Genomic DNA, 5,920 nt, shown 5'->3' with positions numbered 1-5,920 from the left:
CCAGTAACCCAGCGTCCTTGAAGTCATGGTGTCAGCCCTTCACTCCCGGACAGCCCTCTCTTGGGGGTGAGGGGGTGGGTCCTGGCCCCTGCTGGAGGGGATGAGCCCTGCTCTCTGGGAGTGGGTGGGTTCCAGCTGCCCATCCCCCTCCCACCAGGGTCCCTTCCCCAAGGCTGGCAGTGACAGAGCTGGGCACCTCCGCTCTCACACACGGTCAGGGCTGGGGGCCTGCCCAGCTCAGATCAGGCACTGGGGAGCAGGGGGATTCCATCTTTAGGGCGGGTCACAGATGTCCCAGAACTCATTGTGTGGCCAGGGGGCAGGGAATGAGGCATGGGGTGTTTCCCCTCTAGGGGGCACCGGCTCCCATCTGGCCCCAGGGTGGGGACTGGCTGGCTCAGGGGGGCAGGGAATGGGGCATGGGGCCGTTCCCCTATAGGGGGCACTGGCTCCCATCCAGCCCCAGGGCAGGGACTGATTGGCTCAGGAGGGTGGGGAATGGGACACAGAGCCTTTCCCCTCTGTGGCTGCCGTGGCTAGCTGTGGTTTCCAGCTGTTTTGTGGCCCCTGCCTGAAATGGGTTTACTGGGTCTCAGCCCAATTCCTAGTGGGATGGGCCATGGAGCCTGAGCCCTGCACTGCCCCCTAGGGGTAGGTCCCCCAGGGTGGGAGGTGGCTGTGGGGAAAGGGGTCACACTGTCGTTCGGTTCTGGGCGCTGCTGAGGCTTGGGGCCCAGCCCCTCTTAGGGTGTCTATCCTGGGGCCCTGCCCTGGGGGGCTTGCTGGAATGCACCATGCTCCAGTTCACTGGGGACCTGCAATGAGTTGATACATGCCCCCAGCTCTATAGGATGGGCACTCCTTCACCATGCCCAGCAGTCAGTACGGGCCAGAGAGACACGACGTGACGCAGCAGGGACTGAGTGGGGCGGATTCACCTAGGAATGTTGCAGGGGAGTTTACTGGGACTGTCTGCATCGGTGATGGGACAGCAGGAGGTGGCTTCACTGGCTGGGACGATACCTGAGCCGGGAGGCGGGTTGGTCCAGGTGACACCTTCTGCCCCGGAAACTGGACAAAGGATGGAGGAGGAGCTGGGGGGAGGCTGGGGGAATCAGCTGGAGGGGGTTTCGTTTTTTGGAGGGGGCTGGGGAAGAGGAGGGAGCCCCCAGAGGTGGGGACTAATCTCCCTGCCCCCCGGAAGGACCTGATTGAGGCCTCCTGTTTGTGCCTACAAGCTCTGGTCTGGACTGTGTTCCTGTGGTCTCTAATAAACCTTCTGTTCTACTGGCTGGCTGAGAGTCACGGTGAATTGCAGGAAGTGGGGTTGCAGGGCCCTGACTCCCCTATCTTCATGACAACTGGAAGATGGGGTCCTGCTCTCTGTCGCTGGCTGGGTCTGAGACCGCAACCTCTCTGAGCCTTGTCCCTGGGCACTCCCTCCCCAGTGGGGAGGGTCCTGCGCCTCTGGTGAAGTACCCTCTCCGAGGTTAGGGCGTAGGGCCCTTCGCTGGCTCTGGCTACAGGTCATGACCAGGGCATTCCAGGGGTTGCCTGGCCAGTCCTCTAGGTCACCCCGCCCATCAACACTTCAGTGGGCAAATGGTGATGCACCCCCATGTCCTTGGGGCCCTCCTTGGCCCCCCATTTCAGATGTACCCTCGCCATGGGCACCTTGAATGGAGTCCTGCCCACCCCCATCAGGGTCAGTAAGTGTTGGGCACCAACCAGTCTGGGACCACCACCTTGGGCCAGGCCATCGTCACCTCAGCGCCCATATCCCAGTATCTACTGACCTTCCTCCCATCCACCTCCAGGGGAACAAGGCACTCGCTCCACAGGGACAGCCCCACGCCGACCCTGTAAGCTGTGAACCTTGAATCTGAAGCATCCAGCCCCCCAGAGGAGCTGGCCTGGGGCACTCCTCCCTCCTGAGCAGTTGATAAGCTGCCAGCCCCCCTTGCCTGGGAAGCCTGCCCCTCATCTGGGTGGGTCCCTACCCAGTTAACCCTGTGTGGGTTCGGTCTGCTCAGTCTATCCCTGAGCTTGGGGCACTGGGTCCATATGTGGCCTCTCTGGTCACAAAGATAGCAGCTCATGTCCCGTTGGTCCTGACGCTGGATGTTCCCCTTGGGAGGGGATTCTCCATATTTCCCTGATGGGAAGTCCCGTAGTGATTCTCTCTCTGCATCATGGCCAGCCTGTTCCTTTGGGACTCCTCCCTGCTATCCCCTGACCGACTGTTAACAAACTCGTCAGCCAGCTGCCCTGCGTGCTGCAGGTTCTCTGGCTTTTTGTCCACCAACCATAGCTACAGGACGGATGGGCACTGTTCATACAGTTGCTCCAGTATGATTAGATTGAGCAGGTCCTCCTTAGTTTGGGCCCCATCTGCCCATTTGCGGGGACTTCACGCTGACTAGGGAAACTTCTCCGGTACATCTCGGGAGTCAGCCCAAACTCACATAGCAGGGCCTTTTTGAATAGTTCGTAGTCCCCTGCCTCTGCCCCTTTCATTCGGCTGTACACCTCCACGGCTTTGGGGTCCAGTAAGGGGGTGAGGAAACTGGAGCCTGTCTGCAGGGTCAACTCTGTGCATCTCGCAGGCATTCTCAAAGGCATTCAGGAAGTCATCTATGTCCTCCCCTTCCTTATGCTGGGCCAGGATGCACTTATTAAAGCTCTGTGCAGTCCTGGGTCCCCCCTCACTCAACACAGCTGGGGCCTTGCTGCTCCTCAGCCCGGCCAACTCCAGCTCATGCTGACGCTGCCTTTTGCAGTCCTCCAGCTCATGCTGACGCTGTCTTTTGCAGTCCTCTTGCTCTTTTTCGCGATCTTCCAACTCTCTCAATTTTATTTCTCTCTCCCATTCCAGCCGCCTCAGCTCCAGGGATGGGGAACTCCGCCGGAAGGATCCCCTGCTGGCTGCCGGGGTCAGGGTGGCCTCGGAATTTGCTGGGCTCCTCCCAGCCCCTCCCCTAGGCATAGGTAGGAGGGGTCTCAGGATGCCCATGGCAGCAGTCTGACCCCTTCCAGCTGGGTCAGGCACCGGGGCCTGCATTGCATCTCCTGGGCTGCTTCCCTCAGAGGCAGGGATCAGTGCATCCGAGTGATCCTTTTCCTCCAGCTGGGCAATCAGCTGTTCTTTGGTGAGCTTCCCAATGTGCAGCCCCCTCTGCCTGCACAACTCCACCAGGTCACTCTTAAGGCACTTAGCATACATCTTCCTTCTGGCCACTCGTAGGCCTGTGTGCTTGCAGCTCCCCAGTTTCCAGGAGGAACCACTACGGTACCAGCCCTTCTCCAGGTCACCACCTCTCTCCTAGGGTTGAGCTGCAGACTCCTCCGCCCCTGAGACCGCTCACCGCAGTGCCCAAAGGGATTCCGTTATTGCAACAGTCCTTCTCGCTGGTCACACACTCCCAGGGGTTAAGCATAGCTACTCCGCCCCCTGAAACCGCTCCTCTCTGAATCTTCAGCACACCTGGTCCCCGTCAATCCCCCTTTATTTTACTGCTCCCCAGTCACTTACTGCAGGAAGTGCCGTCCACGGGGTGCAGTACATCCCACTTCTGCCACCAGTTGTCACAGAGACTGGGGGAGTCAGGGCCCTGCACCCCCACTTCCTGCAATTCACCGTGACTCTCAGCTAGCCAGTAAAACAGAAGATTTATTAGAGACGACAGGAACACAGTCCAGACCAGAGCTTGTAGGCACAAACAGGACACCTTAGTCAGATCCTTCTGGGGGGCAGGGAGATTAGACTCCAGCTCTTGGGGCTCCCTCCTCTTCCCCAGTCCACTCCAAAAAATGAAACCACCTACAGCTGACTCATCCAGCTCCTCCTCCAGCCTTTGACCAGTTTCTGGGGCAGAAGATGTCACCTGGACCCAACCCCCCTCCTGGCTCAGGTTACAGGCTCAGGTATTGTCCCAGCCAGTGAAGCCACCCCCTGCTGTCCCATCACCAATGCAGACAGTCCCAGTAAACTCCCCTGCAACAGTCCTAGGTCAATCCGCCCCACTCAGTCCCTGCTGCGCCACACCCTACAATGACAAAGTGATGGCAGCAGCCCCATTACCCCCAAAAGACCCTACAATAAAAAACTAGGACTCAGGGTCCATTGCTCCCGAGAGACCCAACACTAACAAATCAATACACAATCCCGCAACTCATGAGAGACCCTACAATAATGAAGCAGCATGTACATCCCCATTGTTCATGAGAGACCCTACAATAACGAACGAGTACACAGCCCTATTCTCCTGAGAGACCCTATAATAACAAACCAGTGGATGCAACCCTGGTGTGTGTGTGTGTGGCTTTTGCAGTTATTTCCAGTGTCACCTGTTTTGCCCCTCTTTTTGGGCTGGAGGGAGGAGGGGGCATTACACATTAACCTGATGCACAGATGGGTCAAATGGATCATCTCATTGGGTCAAGCGATCATTGCAGCGGGTTGAGGGGGGATCGGACTGGGCCAAAGAGTCATCTGACGGGGTCAAGAGGCCATCAGGCATGGATGCATTGGTGATTTTTCCTAGCGGCACAATGGATGCTGTTTTAGCGGGATACCTTGTAGGTGGTGGAGGACTTCAGGGAAAGCGGGAGCGTGCTGAAGCAGAAGAATAGCTGAGCAATCTTCTCCAAGATCGTTCCCGTCCCACAAGCAAAGGGAGACAGAAGGCCGGAGATTCTGGAAGTGAACTGCTGGCTAGGTGAGTGGGGGTTGGTTGAACATTGGGCTGCCTTCTGAGCAGAGAGGGGGCTGTACAGGTTGCATGGCCTCCAACTCAGGAGAAGGGGCACCAATCTCCTTATGGATAAGCTGGCTAGAGTAGCTGGGGTGTGTGCGTGTGAAGAAATTCTTGAGTTGCCTGTGCACCAATGCTGGCAGCCTAGGGATCAAAGAAGAGGAACTGGAATTGCTCATTTGTGAGCATAAATCCAATCTAGTTGGTATCACTGAAACCTGGCGGGATGATTCGCACGACTGGGTTGTTAAAATTAACGTTTATACATCTATTTAGGAAGGAGCGAGAGGGCTTTTTAAAAGCAATTACAAAATAATGCACATTATATATCATTAACAAACCGTAATTAATAAGTTCTTGGTTTTGCTTCTTACATGGATGCCGTGCTTCAGCTGCTAGCTTCTGTTGAAATGCAGAAAAGGCAGAAGTACAGTCTGTTCTGTTTTGGGAGAAAAAACAGATGATATCGTCTCATCGTATGGTGATGAGAACACTCTTGCCATTCCACCTCTGGAGGATGTTAAACAGAAGCTACTAAAATTAGACATTTTAAAATCAGCAGGTCTCGATAATGTGCATCCAGGAGTTTTAAAAGAGCTGGCCAAGGAGCTCTCTGAACTGTTAATGTTTTTCAATAAGTTGTGGAACATGGAATAAGTTCCAGAAGACTGAAAGAAAGCTATTTTTGGGCCAATATTTAAAAAGGGTAAATGAGATGACCTGGGTAATTATAGACCTGTCATCCTGATGTTGATCCAGTGGCTGATACAGGTCTTGATTAATAAAGAATTAAAGGAGAGTAATGTAATTAATGCCAGTCAACAAGGGTTTATGGAAAATTGATCCTGTCAAACTAACTTGATATCTTTATTACTAGTTTGGTTCATGAAGGTGGTAGCATTGATGCAATATATTTAGACTTCTCAGAAGGTGTTTGACTTTGCACCGCACTGTATCTTGATGACAGAACTAGAACGATATAATATGAACATTGCCCACATTCAATCGATTAAAAACTGGCGAACTGATAGATCTCAAAATGTAAATATAAATACGGAATCGCTGTGCTTCCAGTGGGATCCCGCAGGGAGCAGTTCTTCGCCAGAAGATATTTAATGTTTCTATCGATGACTTGGAAGAAAATATAAAGTCATCATTGATCTAGT

Source organism: Lepidochelys kempii, chromosome 23 (genome assembly GCF_965140265.1).
Source record: "Lepidochelys kempii isolate rLepKem1 chromosome 23, rLepKem1.hap2, whole genome shotgun sequence".
Taxonomy (NCBI): domain Eukaryota; kingdom Metazoa; phylum Chordata; order Testudines; family Cheloniidae; genus Lepidochelys; species Lepidochelys kempii.
The sequence above is the reverse complement of the archived record's forward strand: the minus strand, read 5'-3'. Positions refer to the sequence as shown.